Source organism: Lactuca saligna, chromosome 3 (assembly GCF_052625555.1).
Source record: "Lactuca saligna cultivar CGN05327 chromosome 3, ASM5262555v1, whole genome shotgun sequence".
NCBI lineage: Eukaryota > Viridiplantae > Streptophyta > Magnoliopsida > Asterales > Asteraceae > Lactuca > Lactuca saligna.
Window position 1 is genome coordinate 119,421,925 of NC_136419.1, and position 22,599 is coordinate 119,444,523.

The 22,599-nt window shown below is 37.0% G+C and overlaps 1 non-coding gene across 1 annotated transcript; it reads left to right on the plus strand.

Annotated features, from left to right (window-relative positions):
• The first annotated feature begins 11,765 nt into the window (after positions 1 to 11,765).
• Positions 11,766 to 11,872, plus strand: LOC145038010 (small nucleolar RNA R71). Its single transcript, XR_013679114.1, has one exon. It is a non-coding gene; the product is annotated as a small nucleolar RNA R71 (small nucleolar RNA).
• Positions 11,873 to 22,599: the final 10,727 nt, after the last annotated feature.

A 22,599-nucleotide genomic window follows, 5' to 3' on the forward strand; every position in this document is an offset into this window, starting at 1 on the left:
CAAATACTGAAGCTGAGATAGCATAAATGAGTCAAGTACCTTATGCTTCGGCTGTAGGATTGATCATGTATGCTATGACGTGTACTCAACCTGATGTAGCCTTTGCCTTGAGCATGGTTAGTAGGTATCAGGGGAACCCTGGCAAGGCACACTGGACTGCAGTAAATAATATCCTCCAGTACCTACGAAGGACTAAGGACTGGGTCCTTACCCTCGGTGGGAGTGATGACTTGAGAGTTGTAGGGTATTGTGATGTTGGTTTCCAGACAGATAGGGATAATTTCTGCTCTCAGTCGGGCTGGGTCTTCACCCTAAACGAAGGAGCAATCACTTGGAAGAGTTCCAGGCAGGAGACAGTGGCTGATACCACTTGTGAATCAGAGTATATAGCAGCAAGCGAGGCAGCAAAGGAGGCTATATGGCTGAAGAACTTCATAGGAGACCATGGAGTAGTACCAGCTATAAAGGAGCCCATGGAAATTTTCTGTGATAGTGAAAGTGTTGTTGCCTTAGCCAAGGAACCAAGGGATCACATGAGATCTAGACACATCGAAAGAAAATATCATTTTATCAGACATCGCATAGAAGAAGGAATCATCGTGGCAAAGAGGGTATCATCGGATGAGAACCCAGCAGATCCCCTCACGAAGGGACTGAGTAGGGTTAAGCATCTCCAGCATGCTCGGAGCATAGGGCGGAAGGATGATATAAGTTTTAGTAGTTAGATAAATTATGAAATTTGTAAAGTGTAATTGACATTTGATGATGAATAAAAGTTGTGTATATTTATGAGTACAGTGTTACTATCTTTTGTCAATCATATACTATAATTTCTTTTGCATCTTTTGACTTCCAGAAAAGTATGTTGTGGTTTCACATATTATTCAAACTTTCCACAGACAGTAATATGTTGGAAGTAGATATGAAGTAAGACTATCATGAAGTTGGTTGTAGGTGTCACGATATAAGACAACACTTCATGAGTGCTCATAAGTTCTGAGTATTGGAATCAACCCACGCTTACTGGAATCACTTCATGAAATTTTATCTCGAGTGATCGTGAGACGGTAATATCATATAAGCCTTCAAACCTAGAGATATGATTTGTTGCCTATGAATTGATTATGCATTGATTGTACGAAAACGCATTGGTAAATCGATATTATAAAATGTGCTTTTGTGTATAATTCAACTAGTAGTAGAACAAACTGTTGGGTTTTGAGCAATCTAAAACTTCCTAAGTGTGCATGCAACCCTAATAAACCTTGGATCTATGTTTGTCTAAATACATGCAAAATAATAATTTTTCCAAGGTTCATAACCTATCTAACATGGCATGGGGTACTTTTAAACATAAAAGAATTAGATGAGATTACATACCTTTTGATGATGAGTTTGATTCCTAAGGAGTTTGAGGGCCAAGAACCAATAGTGTGAATGCCTCAAATGGAATCACAAATCACCACAAACTCTTGGAAAACTTTGACAGAGAGTATACACACTTATAAAATCGGCCACACATAAACACACACACTAGTTACACTAGTGGCTATTTCATGCAACATAAGCATGCTTATATAGTGTACATGATTAGAGTGAAACCCTAATAACCCATGACCTTTCCTTTTCCAAGGATCCATGGGTTAAAAGCTCCATGGATCATCCATGGACTTCCATACAAGCCTAGCCCATTAACAAATGAGTGTTAGCCCACACCATATAAAACCAATAGCCCACAATCTAATTAGTCTTCCTTTTAATCTCTAAATTAATTCATAATTAATTTAAGACTAAGACTAATTAAATAACATGACTTCATATTAATATATTATAACTTAAAATATATTAATAAACATATGTGTATAACTCTCATAAAATTATCCATAAATAGTTTGGATGAAATGCAACCCAAATCGACCATGCCGGGTCGGGTTAAGTATATACCAAATAAGTTATGGACTTAGACACCTTATCCAACAGACTCCCACTTGGATAAGTCTAATAACTATATTTGCGTATGTTACTTCAGGAACCAACCAGCAATCGTAGCTCTCTAAAACTCTATTGAACTATGAAGCGCCATTTTAGATAAGTGATCATATAATCCTCTGTTCTCATGATATCAGCCGGACAAATACATGGAACAACGTCGTACTTATTGTCCAGCAGTTTGTTTCCCGATTTTCAATTTGTTTGACAAAAAAATTAATCGAACACATCAATTTAGTTCTAACCGGCTGGTACATAGGTCACAACAAAATCATCGAGGGGCCCAGATATCGCTTCTATTTCTAGAAGGAACAGATAAACTTCGAATCATATACTTGTTCTACTACTTGTTGAATTGTACACAAAGGCACGTTTTATAACATCAAGTTACTGATGCATTTACGTGCAATCAATGCACAACCAACTCATAGGTAACAACTCATATCTCTAGGTTTGAAGATTTATATGATATTACCGTCTCACGATCACTCGAGATAAACTCCATGAAGTGATACAAGTGAGCGTGGGTTTATTACAATACTCATAACTTATGAGCACTCATGAATGTTGTAGCAACCATTGCTATGACTAAACCCATTTAGCCATCTACAAACTCGATTCATGACAGTCTTGATTCATACCTACTTCCAACATATGAACGACTGTGGAGTTTTTAAATAACTTAGTCATTCGGAAAGAATAACCTAGCTATTTTGGAAGTCAAAACATGCAAAGTGAAACACAATAATAATCGAATCTAATATGGTCTCAGAGCCCTTTTGAATATAAATAAAACCACCTTTTATTTATTACCATATTGATTACACATTATTCATTGTATAATGTTTCAAACAATCAACTTAAGACTTGAATAAAAACAACAATCGTCCCATGCTCCTAGCATGTACACTTTGTTTTTCTAAACAATAGTTATGCCATACTCCAAGTATGCACACAATGTTTGTCTATGATCCTTACATTGTGATGTAGATCAATTGAACATGATTCCAGTGATACTCATTTCACAATCCCAAATCCTTATTGTAAACGTGAGAATCCCCCATTCCAATCATTTACCAAAAAGAACTGTTAGATTTTAAACTTTTATGCAATGTTCCTCTTGTAATGATTATTCACAAAGTCACCAAAACCTCGTCGCCAGTCATTACAGAGTATTCCAAAGAAGGTCAACTTCTATGGAATGGAAGTCTCATATTCAAAGTACATTGCTTTGAACATCCTTCTTGCTTCGAATAACTTCCACCTATGGAGACATTTCCATAGTCCCATTTTGACTATCACTTCCGAATAAGAGTTACTTTTTTTCAGAACATGTCAATATGGTCCTTTCCGACAACTTACATCATACTTCCAACTTTCCCTGAGCAACCAATCTTTGGCGAACCTCAGATTGTCCTCGACAATTGCTTAATCACTTTAGTCATATCCAGTTCTAGACTTTTCCCTTCTCAATGCCTTAAGCATTTGGAAAATTTAGAAAAGATGAATATTATAGCACATGCAATCGATCCTATATCCGAAGCATATGGGACACGATTCATGATGTTTGACATAAAGACATGATACTAGACCAGTCTTTTGCTACAATATTTTTTTTATTTGCCAAGTTTTCAAAATTTGACTATGAAGAGGGATGCCGTAGTCATAATTGAATTTTGAGAACGCAATATATATATAATTTCCTTAAGTCGAACCATTCAGACATAAAATTCATATATATGTCCTTGACTAAAGATGATTAAAATCTCAATCTATGCTTCTAGAATAGAAATGAAGTATAATTTCCTCTCCCTTCATTATAGCAAAACAACTTTTCAACCCCTGAAACTTCACGAATTGAAACTTTTTTTTAATAATTAACATTGCTAACTTGCAACACTAAACATAATAATCATGCTCCCACTAAATGATGATTATCAGCATAACATTTATGCTCCCACTAGCTTTGACATGTATTCAGAAATCGGTTGGGCTTCTAAAATTTAGATTCATACACCTTTCTGTAGATAGCTCACCTGTGTGTCTAAACAATTTCAAGAACTATGAAAAGGGATGTCGTAATCATAGTCTCAATTTCTTAGACCTTTGCCATTTCTCACAAGTCCATGTTAGTTTGCCGGTTAACCACACACGCTCCACTAACGACTTTTGAAAATGCAAATAACACAATTGCTATCTACTTAAAATCTACTTAGTGAAAGCGTTTCCTCACCATCATTCTCATGAATCGGAGAGAAACCTTATGACACTTAGATTTTATAGTGTATGAGTTCCTATCCATGTGAATTTGTCAAAACCATAATCACAAGATAAGGTTAGTGACAAATTCAGCCTTACATGGATTAAACTTGTTCAATCTTAGTTTCTTGTAACCTTGGTAGCACAATGCCCACCAATGCTTCCAAGTTGAACTCTGATAACTCACATGCAAATTCAACTTACTTGAAGTAGGTACAGAAATAAGAATTATGTCAACACGATAGGTTGCAAACCTTAAGTCGTGTGCTAGTGATAAGTTACAGGTTTTACTCTTGATTAAATTTTGAAACTCTTTCAGTATCTTTAAGGATCCCACTGTCCCCTTGACATATAAGTTTCCCCAGTCAAGAACCATTCCTTGACAAAACAAATATTCAAGGGATAGTACGGATTCTTATCAAGACTAACACTTCACACAATTGGTCTTAGTTGGTCTTTGTCTCATCCAAGACATCATAACTTACCAATCTCAAATGTACAAGAGTAGAAAACATTTTACTCTTACATTTGACTAGTGTTAATAAATCTTCCTTTATGTCCCTCAAGGTTACAATCTTCGAGTATGACTTTAAGAATTGTTTTGGAACAAAGTATGACTCATCTTCTTGATTTTAACCAATGCAACAATTCATGATCTCTTTTCTTAGCCATAACAATGCGCTAAGACGTCCTTAGAGTATGAATTTGTGATATGGTTTCATAATCATTAAGATGATCATGAAATATGATACTAAAGTACTCTCCCATCCTTTCAGATTTGAGAAACTTTTATCTTTCTACCTAAGTTGATTCTTCTCATTTGTTTTGTCATACATTGTAATCTTTCCAATGTTACAGAATTATACTTAACCTTATAAGTATAATCATATTTACTAATCTTTAGTAAATCATGACAAATCAATCTTTGTGGTGGACCTTGACCAGCGCACACCCAGTGTACCTAATTCCTTTGTCGACTTCTAGGGTTCTTCTGGCTTCTTAATCGCAGCAAAACACTTCTAAATCGTCCCAGAACTCCCCCTAATCGATCTGTGGAGTTATCTTTAAATAAGTGAATCGACTCGTCAAGTCAAGTGCTGACTCGTCGAGTCCCTCTCACATTCCCCGTATTGCGATAACTATCTGGAATTCCAAGTCATTATCTTTCTGATTCCTCAACCGGACTCGTCAAGTAGGCTATCTGACTCGACGAGTAGGTGCCTTTTTTAGTGTTTTTCTTCTTCATTCCATTCTCGAGCTCCTAACCGCTTCTCCTGCTTCCTTTTGCTTCCGAGCTTCATCTTTGGACTGAAAAACATAATTTAACACTTTTAAGTACCTTTTGTCCATAATATGCGATAATTTAGCTAATATATGAATAAAAAACTATACTTAATACACACTAAATATGCACATATCAAAATACCCCACACTTGACTTTTGCTTGCCCCCAAGCAAAACTGAATTTTAACACATTAGAATTATGTATGACAACTCCAATCTAACCCAGCCATTATGCCAAGACCGCAACGCATGCATTTGTGTCTAAAATTTTTCCTAAAGAACCCCCATACTCCAAATACTCACAATCCTCATAAACACTCGCCCACTCATCCCGAACTATGCTCATTTTATGCAACCCTCTGAATCCATCCTCAGAAAACCTCTTTACCCTCAAGATATTTTTAATTGAGCAACCCTAGCATACATACTAGAATTACAACTCTTCGATACCACTATGGAGCTCTTTGAATTCTTCACTTCCTTGACATTTGATCTTTAATTTCTTTAAATTCACCACCTTCGTTGTTTGATTTTTGGTATCTTCAATTTTTTGAATTTCTTTGGAATTTTCAATCTTTAGATCTTCACTTCATTTGCTTCAAAATTCTTATAGCTTTTTCGTAATTCTCTCTTTTTTTTTTACATGTATACCTCACTTTTTTTTTCTTCACTCAAAACCTACATGCTTAAGCAGGGGCGCTCAATCTCAACCTTTATTGGCTAACGATAAAAATTTTCCTGGATACATTTCATGTTTAGGCTGCTAAACATATTGCATCCCTCAGGCTGAGCAAGGTTGTGTTTTTGTCGCATGATTTCACTGGAATAAGGAGGCCACAAATGCACTAGAACGTATATAGGCTCAACTAAACATTTGGGTCTTCATGCAATCATCAAATATAATACCAGCATGATCCCTAATTTTTTTTACCAAAATTTTCTAATTAAGTCCTAAATAATACTTTTGGTATGCAAAATTTTTTTAAATTGACTATTATGTAACCAACCCCCTACCCCACACTTATGTGATGCAATGCCCTCATTGCATATTATGCATAAAAAAAAATAAAAAAAATAAAAAAAATAAAAAGAGGGAATTGGAACAAACTCCCCTGGGATAGCAGCGGATAGGTTGATCACTTTCATTTAAGCTCCAACTTCAATTAACTTTAGACATGGTAACATCTCATCCATGCCTTGGGTGTCTCGTGTCGTGTGGGTCGCTCCAAATACGCGGAAATCAGTGTAAGATCTTCAAGAATGGATATGGAAGGATAAGTGAGCAAGTGGTACACTTAGCAGCATCAAATCAGCAGTCTGTCGGTATAAAAAATGAATGACTCGTCGAGTCATATGGTCGACTCGTCGAGTACCAGCGCGCCATCTCAGAATATGTGGAAATACAAGGCGACTCGTCGAGTCAGTTAAGTGCACTCGACGAGTTGGCCACTGAACGAAAAAATTGGCATTTTGCAACTGTCTCAGCCTCTAAGAACTTCTCTAACTCTTCCTCACGTATAGACTCAATTGCTCATACCCCTAGGGACCGGACTCGACACTTTGACGTTAACGTTCCGCTTCCTTGACTTGCTTTCACTTGTTATAACACCCGTTCGCTATAACTCTAAACGCTTCCTAAGCAAGCAATCCTAATCCAATCCTGAAAAATAACTAATGCATACAATCATTAAACACAATAAAGTCTTGAACAAGTCATACACACCAAATAAAAAAAAACAGAAAATAAAAATTGTTTGATTAAAACACAAATCAATCTTCTTCCTCATCATCATCATCGGCGGCTCCACTTCCCCCTGCACCACTTCTTCGCGTACCAATCACCTCATCCCATGACAGAATAAATGGGTAATTTCCACCATCAATATGTGGGATATTGAAGTGGTCAAAAAGTCGGATATGAGATTGGTTGCTAAAATTCAACCCCCGCGCCATTTGATCCTGTAGCCGCCTCATCTCCACATTGTACCAATCCATTGGTACGTCTTCATTCTCAACCGGAATCACCGGCGGCTCGTCCTCCACATCCCGCTCTCTTCTTGATCTTACCCTCCTTCCCGGTGCTTCGGGACCAACAACGGGGTCATCATTCGGGATGGCATAATGGCCACCTCCATAGTCTTCAATAATCCTCGCTCTTCGGAAAAGAATGGGATTGAACGGAGGTGTAGGGATCAATGTCATGAAGTTCCATGCACCGCGGTTCATCAACCCGAATGAGTTAGCCAACCGGGTGACAAACATCCCACTATTAATTTGGGAGGTTATGTGATCTTTGACCGCACCCTCCGAAAGATATGAAGCTAGACACCAAGGAATGTTGCAAAAGACGTCGGGTGTAATTATGCTCCATAAATAGAAGACGTCGAGGTTGGAAACCTTGTCATCATCTTTTCTTTGATTGATGGTGGATGAAATAAGGCGGTGTATGAGGCGGTGTGTTGGGGATCGGATGCTCCCTTCCTGTGCAGACTTTGGGATATAAACTTTGTTACCAATAGTATTCCACCATCCCGTACTAGTAACTCCCTCGGGAAACACCATATGGGTTTGTGCCAAAAAGGCCCGAAAGATGGGTGTTGAAACCAAGGGCTGATCGTAGATCCCTAATCGACAGGCAAGATCCACCACAGAGCATTAACGAAGACAAAAACTAAAGTTGGCCGGGTGATAAACATCCACTCCCCCGGTGAAAGATACCGTGGAGAAAAACTCCAAACGAAGCTCCAAATAAACCGGCTCTTGAATACGGAAGACCCGGCTCCACCCGTCACAGACCATTGTTTCGCCTTCATGGTGAAACTCCTTCAAAAGGCAAGGAGCTAATTCCTCCTCATATCGAACATTTTGCTGCCACTCCTAATCTATCCTGTTTGGCACATAAACCTCCTTCTTTTGGATATCAGCCAGCTTCTTCTTCCATTTCTGCATTGTCGAAGCGGACTCAATTTGTGGGAAGTTTAGCCATGGAAAATCCCCTTGGTTGCCCCTGGAACTTTGTCCCCTTCTGAACATGATTTCTGCAAAACAAAGACACAAAACCCAGAAAACACAGAATATAATTAAAAAAAATTTCTGCTATATGTCACTCGACTGGACTCGTCGAGTCCTGGTCCGACTCGGCGAGTCGCGCAAACTGCACGAGTCAGTCGACAGGTCGATGCAGATTAGAGCATAAAACCTGTAAATTATGTCAAGGGTTTTGTCTAAGCACTTAGTATTAATGTATTAAGGCCAAAATAAGCATTTAAAACAACATAATTCATGAAAACTCAAACCCTAGAAATTTAGTGCTTTTCAAAAACGGGTTTTTCATGCAATTGCTACCATAGATGGCCTTATAATCATGTTCTTAACAGAAAACAAGAAGAAATTTGTTACCTTTTGAGATTGGGCTTGAGAAATTTGAAAGAAACTTGAAGAAGAATGATGAATGCTTGAGAGAGAGAGAGAGAGAGAGAGAGAGAGAGAGAATGATGGCACCCGACGAGTATGGTTGTGAAAACTGATTCTTAGGGTTAAAACCCTAGTTACCCTTTGTAAAAGTAATTTCAAAATTATTATTTTTTCTGTAAATAATACCGACTCGTCGAGTCGTGGTCAGACTCGGCAAGTCTGGTCGCGAATTCATGTTTTTTTCTGAAATCCATATGGACTCGTCGAGTAGTGGTCAACTCGGCGAGTTGCTTAAAAAAATGCATAATTTTCAAAAAATTTGCTATTTATTGTAAATCATTTCACCCCACACTTAGCCTATGCACACTCTCAAGCAGACATGTCCGATGATTTGGAAGATTAAGATTCAAAAAACGAAGGGAAAATAAATAAATAAAAACTAAAAAGTAAAAGAAAGCAAACTCTATATAACGGGTTGCCTCCCGCCAAGCGCTTCTTTTTAAGGAGTCATTAGCTAGACTCCTTCCCATCTACGTTTCGTCATCTCCGAGCATCGGGAACGTACGCCTAATTTTTTTTGATTTGTACTTGGTCTTGTAAGCGTGGATCTTTTTTTTTTGTAAGCCCTTTTCAATGCATCTCTTTTCCTTTTCACAGCCTCATCCTTAGCTGCTTGGGCTTCCCTTTTCCTCTTTTTCTTCTTTACCCCCTTCTTTTTCACCTTCTCTTGAACCTCCTTCTCTTTAAATTTAATTACTTCACATTTCATGATGGTCCGTGCTTTAGGTTTAGTAGTGAATAGGTGATCAGCTTCCTCCCTCCTTTCCTTTATCTCTTCGTCCTTTCCAGTGCTTAATCCATCCTCGAAATGAACCGTATCAAGACATGCTACATCGGCGTATTGAAATTTCCTTCCCTTTCCTCCTTCTGCTGTTTGTTCTTCTAAAGAATCATGTATATTATCGAAATCCAAGGTATGTGAAGAACTAGTAACAAGCATATCTAAGTCGGGCAAGTTTTTGCCCAAGTCAACTGGACTCGTCGAGTCCATTAAAGTGACTCGGTGAGTCGGAACGAATTCCATAAATTCTTGGGTTTTTTCTGAGTGGGTTCCTTCCAGTAGCTTTTCTAATTCATCCAAGTCCTTGTTAACATCTCCTTCCTCTTCAGAGTGTATCACAAACTTGCTTGGATCCTCTTTTAGCAAACGTGCAAGCTCTTTTTCTAATATCTCATCATCCAATTGGATCATAGAGACTTCTTCAATCTTTTCCTCTTCTTGCTTGATTTCTGGAATAGCTTTAAACGTCACGGCCTCATCACCCACTCTTAATGTCAATGTAGACTCACATATATCAATTAAAGCACACGCGGTGTTCAAGAAGGATCTCCCCAAAATAATTGGAATTTCGGGGTCTTCTTCCATATCAACAACCACGAAGTCTACTGGGAAAATAAACTTGTCAACTTCTATAAGGAGATCTTCACAAACGCCTTGTGGATGAATTATTGTCTTGTCCACCAAATGGATCTTCATATTCACCGGTTTTGGTTCTGGTAAATTCAACTTCTTAAAGAATGAAAAAGGCATCATATTGATGCTTGCCCCCGAGTCAGCTAATGCTCGGGTGAAGACCTTATTACCAAATTGGCACGGAAGCACAATATTTCCTGGATCACCCTTCTTTTCAGGTAGCTCACTCATCAATACTTCTGCGACTTCATCCAAATCCTTCCTAGCAGCAAAAAGGCATTTAAGCAAGTTGAAGTATTTAGGTGTTTGAAGTATTGTTTCCACAAATGGCACATTAACTTGTAGAGTGTTAACATGATTCATGAAGGTTCCGTATGCTTCTACTTTTTCTGCAGGCATGGCTTTGATTAGGTATGGCAGCGGAGGCTTATAAGGTTTCGAAGAACTAATAGGTGTTTCAATTTCGCATGGACTCGTCGAGTCCAATGGAGTGACTCGGCGAGTCGGGTCGGGTTTTGCTGGCTCCAATTCTTCTACCTTTTCTTCCTTCTTCTTGGAGATCCTTAGTGCTTCTGTAAATTTTCCTTCACTGCTGGAGGTTATTACGTTTACGTTCTCCATTCTTGGATTGGGTTCGGTGTTGCTCGGAAGTTGGCCCGGTCTTCTTTCATTCACTTGATGTGCAACCTGTCCCAGTTGTTTCTCAATGTTGAGAATGGATGCTTGCTAATTCATCAACATGTTTCTGGTTTCTTGCATTGCTACATCATGATCATTGTGTCTTTTCTCGGATGCGGTTATGAATCTTGTGAGCATATCTTCTAAATTGGCCTTCTTTTCCGTCACAGGCTCTTCCTTTTGATAGAATCCCCTCTCCCTCTGCTTGTATTTCTCCTCCTTAGCCTTTTTATATTCTTCGTATGGGAGCCATTCCTTCTTCGGTTTCCTCCAGTCTTCATCGTATATATTGCCACTGGAATAGAATACTTGAGCCTTTTTATTTCCGTTTTCTTCTCGATCACAATCCTTGGTGAGGTGGGGGCCGCCACAATTTTCGCATCCTACCCTAATAGCATGGATTGTTTGATCCATTTTCGTCATTCTTCGGTCTAGGCTATCGAGTTTAGCTATTACCGCCGCCATGCTATCGTTCACCGAGTTCACTGCTCCACGACTCAATTCGTTCCTCGGATTGTGGTATTCTCTAGAATGCTTGGAGAATTCTTCAATTAATTCCTTTATTTCCGGAGGCGGCTTTCGAGTGAGTGAGCCTTGTGAATCGAGTAGTTGCCTTGTGGTGACATTAACTCCATCATAAAAGATGGAGACCTCTTGTTGGCTATTAAGGTCATGGTGTGGGCAATTTCTAAGTAGGCTCTTGTACCTTTCCCAAGCTTCATAAAGAGATTCCCCGGGTTGTTGCTCGAAGTTGGCAATGGCTTTCTTTAGCTTGGCTATCTTGGAGGGTGGGCAAAAATGGTCTATGAACTCTTCTTTCATCTTGGCCCATCTGGTGACTGATCTGGGAGGAAGTGACTTTAACCAATCTTTTGCAGCTCCTTTAAATGTGACAGGAAGCATGCGTAGTAGCTGGATCTCGCGAGGCACATTGGGTACATTGAAGTAATCTGCCACATCATTTACTTCATCCAAGTGCTTATAGGCATCTTCGTGATCTCTCCCATGAAAAGGATCTCCTTGAGTTGAGCGAGAATATGGCCCTTTAGCTCAAACGTAGCGGTTGCGGGAATTGCGGGTTGCACAAGTCCCGGGCCGGTGTCATCACGCATCCTCTTCTTCCATTTCCCCATGGGGATTTCGTCAATATTAGCCATAGCGGTGGCTAAATCGTCTTCAAACTCGGATGTGTGCTCGTATGTGGGCTCGTTTTCTTCCTCGATCTCGTACTCGGTGTCTTTTTGAATCGGGTCTTCGGTTGTCAACGATGCACTGGATGCTCCTGATTTGCTGCCCCTTTTCTTGCTAAAAACGGATTTGAGGTTTTTAAGTGGTGAGTTCTTTGAAGAAGCGGATTCTCCAACGGTTTTGCCTTTGTTTCTTCTTAATGCGGTTTTCGGATCTTCAAGAGGGGGAACCAGAGGCGTATCAGATCCTCAGGTCATGAAACAACTGCAAACAAAACAGAAAACGCGTAAAAAGAACAAAAAAATTAAATCTGATTCAGCGTCGTACTCGTCGAGTCTGGGCGAATGCATTCGGCGAGTCCAAGGTAAAATCAGGTTTTTTTTTTTTTACCTAAAAACTTAAACAGAAATAAACTTTTTGTAAGATGAATCTTACACAAAGGATCGATTGAATTAGAATTTTAATGCTAATTTTAGAACCGTTCCCCAGCAACGGCGCCAAAAACTTGATGTGTGTAAAACTCACTTAGTTTTAAACCTACTTTAATTATCAAATAACACACAAAAGGCAGTGAACCTATCAATTGTGGTATAGCTAAATAAGCAGGGTATCGAACACAGGGAACGGCAAATTAAATTAAAAACTAATTCTATCTAAATTAATTAAGAAATAGGGGTTTTTCTCTAGTTTTACAAGACTAGAAACTTACTAACTATAACTAATTTAAGACTAGAAAATAACGATTTAACTAGATTCAATAATTGGAAAGGAACTTCTGTTTAGCTCAACTTGGTTAACTTTATGGTTGATTTCAAGGTAATAGTGCAATGGATTAATTCTTTCGTTGGTTACCGATTCAAGTGATTAGGTTCATGTTCACTACCCTAATCCTTAGCAAATAAACTAACTCAAACAGTGGCCAATTGTTTAATTTAATTATATTTACTAGATTAATTATTCGGGTTAAGTTAGACTTGCAATAGCTAATTAATTTATTATTTTAATTAACCTCTTGTTTGATGGTCATCTTACAAGCTTGCACATGAATTTACTCAATTTTCTTATTAATTCTAGTTTCATATTCATTAATCCTAGACATATAGTATAGTGGTCACATATCATATGAGGTTGATAATCAATAGATGTTCATGCTAATCAATTATCTTCCTGTTAACAGAAAATTAATTATTATTCACACACAAGGTTCTTTAGCAAGCAAAAATAACAAAAATTCACCAACTTGGAATTAATCCTACCAATCAATCAAACCATATTGTCAACTTTGTATCCCCAAACAGAAGTCTAAAGATTTTAGTTCATAATTAAAGTAATTAACAACAAACAAACAAAGTCAAGTTGCTTAATCATACTAATAAAACAAAAGAATAAGTAGAATGATGAAATTGTGCCTTAATTACTCCCTGGAATTGAATTCTAGCTTTCTTTGTCGACTTCTAGGGTTCTTCTGATTTCTTAATCGCAGAAAAACACTTCTGAATCGTCCCAAAACTCCCCCTAATCGATTTGTGGAGTTATCTTTAAATAAGCGAATCGACTCGTCGAGTCAAGTGCTGACTCGTCGAGTCCCTCTCACATTCCCCGTATTGCGATAACTATCTAGAATTCCGAGTCATTATCTTTCTGATTCCTCGACCGGACTCGTCGAGTAGGCTATCTGACTCGACGAGTAGGTGCCTTTTTTAGTGTTTTTCTTCTTCATTCCATTCTCGAGCTCCTAACCGCTTCTCCTGCTATCTTTTGCTTCCGAGCTTCATCTTTGGACTGAAAAACATAATTTAACACTTTTAAGTACCTTTTGTCCATAATATGCGATAATTTAGCTAATATATGAATAAAAAGCTATACTTAATACACACTAAATATGCACATATCAACTCACATATACATGTGATCAAAGAAATAGTCTTAATTTTCAAAGATGAAAATTCTCATTCATCATAGAATACAACTTGTATGATTCCAAGTTTCTGTCCAATTGAAACTTGGGTGATGAAAAACTTTCTTCATTTGGTAAATTCAGACACTACCACAAATGAAAGAATCAAATCCACTTTCCAATATTGCTATTACTGGAAACATATAAGCAACAATTTTCCACAGATGCCATTGTAAGGATATTTTTAAAATAAATAAAATTAAAACCTTTTTTTCTTTTATTTTAAAACTTTGCGGAAAAACTTATCCTTACAATCCACATGAAAACCTTGTTGTTATCTATTCATAAGCAATATATTATAACTCTTAAGCAACAGCTCAAAATTCTGATTACCGAACCATGCGATCGAAACCCACCTTCGCAATCAGAATCAACATATACTTACTTTAAGCTTCCTATCTTTTCTTTTGATTCTTAAAAACATCAACATCTGACCCATTCACATTATGTAATAAGAATCTCCAAATAGGAACTTAATAGAGTTAGTCAGTGGACTTTAACTGAAGTAGAGTCAAACTTTTTGACTTGATCAATCTTATGATCTTTCAGGTAAATATGGCAGCTTCGCAATCAGTGTCCCTCCCTTTGGCAATAAAACATATGGACCCTTTGATAATGGCACATGAGACCATCTCAGACTTAGCCTTTCTCTTTACCATTTGGTCAACCGAGTTGACTATGGCCAACCCCTTTCCATTGGGAAGAGAAATGCTTTTCTAGATATCCAATGCTACCATTGCCAATGTCCATTTAAGGTTTGGGAAGTTGTTATTTAAATCAATTTTGCTTTACTGGTGTTCCAAATCATTGCTGATTCCACAACACCAAGCAAATAGATAACATCATTAAGGGTCATGTCATAGTCTGTCTCATAGTAGTCCCAAGGAAACTCACTATGTTACTAAGAAAGTGATTGAACATCCAACTTTCACGAGACTTTGACACCCAACTCTCCTTTCTTGTCAATATGTGACTTTATCTCAAAGATGTGAGCACACATAGACTATGCTTGCCAATAGGGATTGAGTGACTTTAAACTTTTCAAGAACTTGTGGGTGAGGGAGAATAATTGGAGGAGGTGGAGGAAGTGAAGCATGGTGTTGAGGGACACCATATTCAAGAGATTTGGGAAGATCATAGTTGTCTGAACCAGACATCTATAATGGGAGAAAATCAAGTTAGTTGATTCAAAGTCCTTAATATAACACCCAATATGAAATATTAAGGCTAGGACCTAACACAATATTTTATAACTTGGAAGAGGGATGCCGTAATCCAAGCTATAGAATATTTGAAGGTAGGCGAATGACGATTCACCAATTTCCACCATGAAAAACGAAATAATTTATTAGGTTTTAATTGGATTTGAAATTCCTATATCTTTTGAGATTCATTGAACTTTTCAATGGCATGTTTCAATCTCGAGTGTGCCCTCTCAAATTTTGTGACTGGGATGCCGAGGATCACAAAACAAGGTGTGAATAACCATACCAATTCACTTGGTACCCTTAATATTATCACCTAATCAATGTGCCGGTTAACCACACACTCTCCATTGATCTATGACAAACATTAAGTTACCCTTCGTGGTCCTTACTAGTCCAAGTTAGTGTGTCGGTTAACCACACACGCTCCACCAACGACTTGGTAAGGTACAAAGTGTGAATTCCATAGGCTAGCACCAAATTCACATTTTTCCTAAAGTAACTAAGATTGGGAATTAAATAAAAATATTTAGTTACTTTATAATAATCATTATACTTTTAATGAGAATTTAAAGTCATTGTCCTACCCGTTCGGCTAACGACCCTCCAACGACCAAGCAAGCGGTGGGTGAGAGTGGACACCCATTAAGTCGCCATTTTATAGGCAACAACCTTATACCCACCTTATAGACCGGCTTCGTGAATGAGGCCTACTAACAGTAAAACGACTTGTTCTTATACATATATATAATAATTAACCATTAATGTTATAAATAGTATAAGTGTTGAATTTTAACTTTTAAAATTCTAAGTGTTTGAATTAAAGTTTATTAAAGTGTGTGAAACTTTTCCAAATTCCAAAACTTGAGGGCAAGTTTTGTAACTCTTCAAAACTTTTCATTTCATAACTTATGAATTAAAGGTTCATAAAATGAAGACTCTTCATTTTATGTAACTTATGTGTTTTTAATGTGTGTTAAAGAAAAGTGACCTTTGGATATCCATAACTTGAGGAAAAATTATGGACTCCATTAAAACACATAAATGATCAAGAATTAATGCTAAACCATTCAGCAAATAATTCTTATCATCTTCTAAATTCATAAGAACATGAACATGATTATCAAAGTTTCAAGAATTATATGAACACATACAAAGCATGAAATTTTGATATATGCTATTGTAAATGGATTAGAACAACCATTACACCAATTAAAATAAGTTTTAAAGCATCAAAATAGTTTAGGGTAAAGTTTCTAGTCCATTTCCAGCAGCAAAAGTCGAAAATCTGCATTCTGAACCTTCTACTCACCGAGTACACGAACCTACTCGGCGAGTAGGTTGAATTTTGCCTTGGACTCGGCGAGTCCATCATGCAGACAACAAAGATTTCGACTTTTTTCACTATTTTGCATCAAGTATCAAACAAGCAAGCCTAGGCTCTGATACCACTGTTGGGTTTTGAGCAATCTAACACTTCCTAAGTGTGCATGCAACCCTAATAAACCTTGGATCTATGTTTGTCTAAATACATGCAAAATAATAATTATTCCAAGGTCCATAACCTATCTAACATGGCATGGGGTACTTTTAAACATAAAAGAATTAGATGAGATTACATACCTTTTGATGATGAGTTTGATTCCTAAGGAGTTTGAGGGTCAAGCACCAATAGTGTGAATGCCTCAAATGGAATCACAAATCACCACAAACTCTTGGAAAACTTTGACAGGGAGTATACACACTTATAAAATCGGCCACACACAAACATACACACTAGTTACACTAGTGGCTATTTCATGCAACATAAGCATGCTTATATAGTGTACATGATTAGGGTGAAACCCTAATAACCCATGACCTTTCCTTTTCCAAGGATCCATGGGTTAAAAGCTCCATAAATCATCCATGGACTTCCATACAAGCCTAGCCCATTAACAAATGAGTGTTAGCACGCACCATATAAAACCAATAGCCCACAATCTAATTAGTCTTCCTTTTAATCTCTAAATTAATTCATAATTAATTTAAGACTAAGACTAATTAAATAACATGACTTCATATTAATATATTATAACTTACAATATATTAATAAACATATGTGTATAACTCTCATAAAATTATCCATAAATAGTTTGGATGAAATGCAACCCAAATGGACCATGCCGGGTCGGGTCAAGTATATACCAAATAAGTTATGGACTTAGACACCTTATCCAACACAAACATATGAGTCGAAGTTTATCTGTTCCTTCTTGAATTAGAAGCTGATATTTGGGCCCCTCGATGATTTTGTTTTGACCTATGTACCCGGACCAGTCAGAACTAAGTTGATGTGTTCAATTAAGTTCTTTGTCAAACAAATCGGGAATCGGGAAACAAACTGTTGGACAATAAGTAAGACATTGTTCCATGTAATTGTCCGGATGATATCTAGAACAAAGGATTATATGATCACTTATCCTAAATGGCGTATCAACATCTTCTCAGTTCCGAGAGACCTTGAAAGATCTACGATTGCCGATCGGTTCCTGAAGTATTACAATGATAGTTATTAGACTTATCGAAGTGGGACACTGTTGGATAAGGTGTCTAAGTCCATAACTATTTCTGGTAAATACTTGACCCGACCTGGCATGGTCTATTTGGGTTGCATGGCATCATGCAATTGAATAAACTAAATGAGAGAAATAACACTTATGGTTATTAATATATAAGTTCTAATATACTAATAATATTATTTAATTAGTTTTGATCAAGAATTAATTTAGAATTAATTAAGTGATCAAAAGATAACTAATTAGATATATGGGTAGATTAAGTAAATCTTCTGTAACGCCTGTGTTTCTGGGCTTGCCATTTTTAGCAATGTGATAGTCTAGGTTAACCTTTGTAACCCGTTTTGAAATAATAGAAATGTATTATTTGAGTATTATGTGTTTTGTGCTTAATTGCTTAATTATGTGGTTTGATTAATTAAGAATAAAAATAAGCGTCAAAATTTAAGTGTAAAATAAACTTGATATCTTTAGATAATGTTGTAGTAGTTGACACAAGGTTTCCGAAGATATAAAGAATGCCGGAATCCGAGTTATAACAAGGAAGTTATGACCTGTCGAAGTTTCGCGACAGAACCGGCAACGCTGAATGACGTAAAAAGTGAAATTTACGTTAGAGCGATAGTTAGCCTTAGTGATCTAAACGAGAATCGAAGATCTCGTTGTTAGTATCAAAGCGATAAAAAGTTAGGCGAGAACGGACGTCAAACGAAGAAGTTATGAATTTATAACAAAATTTTCTGTACCGGCCTATTAAAATAAATAATAAAAATAAAGCCAAAATTAGCCGACGGAGTCTAAACGAAAGTTGTAGAGCGTAGTCTCACCTTCGCGTGGATATAAAGAACGTTGAAAACGGAATTCGTATGAAAAAGAAATGAATTTCCGAAGTTTATTAAATAATTTGTATTTAATTTTAATTGGAAAATCCGGCCTTATCCGAAGGCGAGTCACCGGACTCATCCGGAGTACGCCCTGCGTACAGCAAAGATGTCGACACTCGCACTCGAGGACTTCGGATGACGAACGCAGTGACGATTTCGGACCAGTACGCCCCGCGTACTCCGAGGCTCCAGCCTCCTATAAATAAGATGCGAGGTTGCCGAGTTTCTTTGCTATTTTTCTCCATTCTCTCTCCCGTTTTGCCTCGATTTGCATGCCAGAAATACCACGAAGCCCCGGTAATATTCCCGAGCCCCGAAGCAAGTCCCGAGATCCCGAAGATCCCGAGAAGTGCGGTTTCCGAGCCGAAGCTCTGCCCGCGAGAAGTTCTATTTTTGCAGAGATCTTTCAGATCTGTTGAGGATTACTACTTCTACAAGCCGTAGTGTTGTCTGATCATCTTCTGATCAAGTGATTGTGTAGTTAATTTCTTCTAACGCATAATTATGAAGTATTTTATACGAAATACGTGTTATGTGTATAATTTTGTTGTTATGTGTGTGAATGTATATTCACTCTTTTCAATCTCATAGATCTGAATTGTTTTCTATGAAATACGTGTTATGTGGGTATGCCTCATCTGTTATGTGAAATATGTATCGGATGAAAATGCTATACAGGTTTTAAACTATGTATAAAAATATATACTTTTATCTACTAATATGTTGGGTAGAACATGGGTAGATAGTTGGTGTGTAATAAACAGATGAGAGGCCTCGATGTTGTTGTTGTTGACCTAGTTATTCAGCGGAGTATGGATAACGACCACAGACTCCTTCTAGACAGTCTCGTGGGACGCTAGCAGGTTCATAACCTGTAGGTGTTGTGAACGATGTGTTCACCGGTGTACTCTATCCCCCTCATGGTTGCCTTTAGGATATCTATTGTTGAGGAAACCCCTTAGCAGTAATGTTCGTCCCGATGAAAATCCTAGATTATGTCCCTTGAGATAGATGTTGTTTTAGGGACGTAAAGTGAGGATAACGGGAATGGGTAATCGGGATAGTGATTGGTTGGTGAAATTAAATATAATTTATTTATTGTGGGTTGAAAACCCTATATGCTCACCAGGCTCCCAAGCCTGACCCACTCAGTTTTATTTGTATTACAGGAAGTGGCGCAAGGGCATAAGATGGATGAACCATCAAGTTGTTTTGTTTACAAGTCTGCATATGTATATATTTGTTGAACGACTTGTAATGTTATCGTTTGTGCTTATTGGTCTGTATCGGAACATGACACCCAGAGTTTTGATTATATAATGAAAAATACATTTCTTTTATGAAATGCTTTGGTAAACATTGTTTTATCATGTTTTGTTTTTGGGAACAAATTTCGCAACTCTTTCAAATCAAAAGGATTTACTATGAAATTATTTTAAAAGCATAAATGAAAATCGGTCTTTTCTGGCCGTGATTTTGGGGATGTCACATCTTCCATATCTTATATAGTGGGCTAAGAGGCTCCATGGTTTGTCAAGTTGGGTTCCACCCATAGGATGCTCCATGGAGTTAACCCATGGATCAAGAAATGAAGAGTCATGGAACATTAGGGTTTACCTAATGCAACACACTATATAAGCAATGTAACTCTCCCCAAAATCGGCTACACTAAGAAACAAGAGGGCTTGGCCGATTTTGCATGTGTTAGAGTATTCTCTCAAGTTTATTCTTTGCATTTGGTGTTGTGTGAAGCATTTGAGGCATCACACTTGAGGTGCTAGGCTCACAAGGCTTCAAGGAACACTTTCAATATCAAGGTATGTAGTTCTATCTTTTATACTAAGAAAATTGTACCCCATGTATGCTAGATAGGTTCATAACCTTGGAAAACAACTTTGCATGATTATTAGACAAACATAGATCCAAGGTTATTAGGGTTTCATGTACACTTAGGAAGTGTTAGAATGCTCAAAACCCATCAGATTGTCGTAGACTCGACGAGTTGGATGAACAACTCGGTGAGTCAGTTAATGTTTCCCAATTGATGGATACTTGTGAACTTGTCGCATTGCAAGAAGGAAAACTCGATGAGTGGCCTTAGAGCTTCGATTGTGAGCCTTAGGAACTCAACGAGTCACTCTGGTGACTCGGCGAGGGGTCGAGTATCCCAAGGAACTTAGTGAGTAGCTGAGGATACTCGACGAGTTAGGGTCAACATGGACTGTTGACTTTGACTTTGACCAGGGGTTGACTAGTTGACTTATGAGGTACCTTGGAAGCTTGGGAACTTACGAGTATGGTTCTATTATGATAATAGGTGGTCGATTTTGTGGCAGTGATCCGAGAGTTGGAGTTTATCTACTGAGCCAAATTTTGCGAGGTGAGTTATCCTCACTATATTAACAAGGTCTAAGGCACCAAAGCCGACCCTTTATGGATTTTATTTGATTATGGCTTGATATGTTTATTAACTACATCCTGGTAGTTAGGATGGTGATATGCTTATGTGTAGTGACCTAGTTTGGTCAATGTGATGGTTATAGGATGATGCTATGTTAGTGACCAGTTAGGTCTATACCCTGGTTAGTGGGGTGTTGCTATGATTAGTGATCTGATAGGTCGATTTAACTGTTATGTGATATGAGCTAGCGTATGAAATTTATGTGCACATGTTTGTTTGTTGATTGGGGTTGGGTTGAGGCGGTCCTACGTTGTGATGTAGGCCAATATACCCGGTGAGCGGTCCAGATAGGTTGTAGGCCCTACAAGGCGGTCCAGTCATGCCGAAGGCTCGAGAGCGGTCCAGATAGGCTGTAGCCCTTACAAATATGTATTTTTCAAAATATAACACTAACGTTGTTGTTAATTTGATATAATAATTTGATATAATATATTGATTATTTTGAATTATATGATAATATATAAATATATTATAACGTCATAATCTTAATCGTTAATGACTTCTACTCGCAAGTTACACATCAATAAAATAAATATTATATATGGTTTAATATTATTTATAGTTATTTTTAACTAATTTTTTAAAATTTATTTGCTTAATGTTTTAATTTCTATCGTTATAATTATTTAAAATATCAAACATTATTTTTTGATTTTAAAGGTAACAATATAATAATTTATATAGAGCTATTTTTAACTATTGTCATTATAAGTTATTTAAAGCTACTTATTTGAAAATTTTTAACGATTATATAAATATATTTAGGTAATATTTTAGTTAAACTGATATTACAATTTAGTTTTTGCATTTATTACTATAATTTAACACTTTTAACTATTTACAAAATATTATTTGGTTTTTTTAGTGGAACTGAAATTTATATTTAAGTTGACACTGTAATGTTATATTTAAATTAACAATTTAAGTATTTTGTCCAAACTGTTCAAAAATTATAGTTTTAAACTGATAATGGTTTACATACAACTACATTTTAAATCTAATAAATTAAGTATAATATGTTAAAATTTAAAGACATAAATTTATAAATAGAAGTAAATATATTATTTTAAAATTGAAATTTAGTCTATTTATGATTACACTTTATGTTTGATATTTATTTTACCTTATTAACTAACTTACAATCATTATTAGAAAGACACTACAATTTATCACTTTTAATTATTTATAAAATAATCTTTAGGTTGTTTAAGTTAGGGAAAATGACTTATTAAGGTAACTAACTATTTC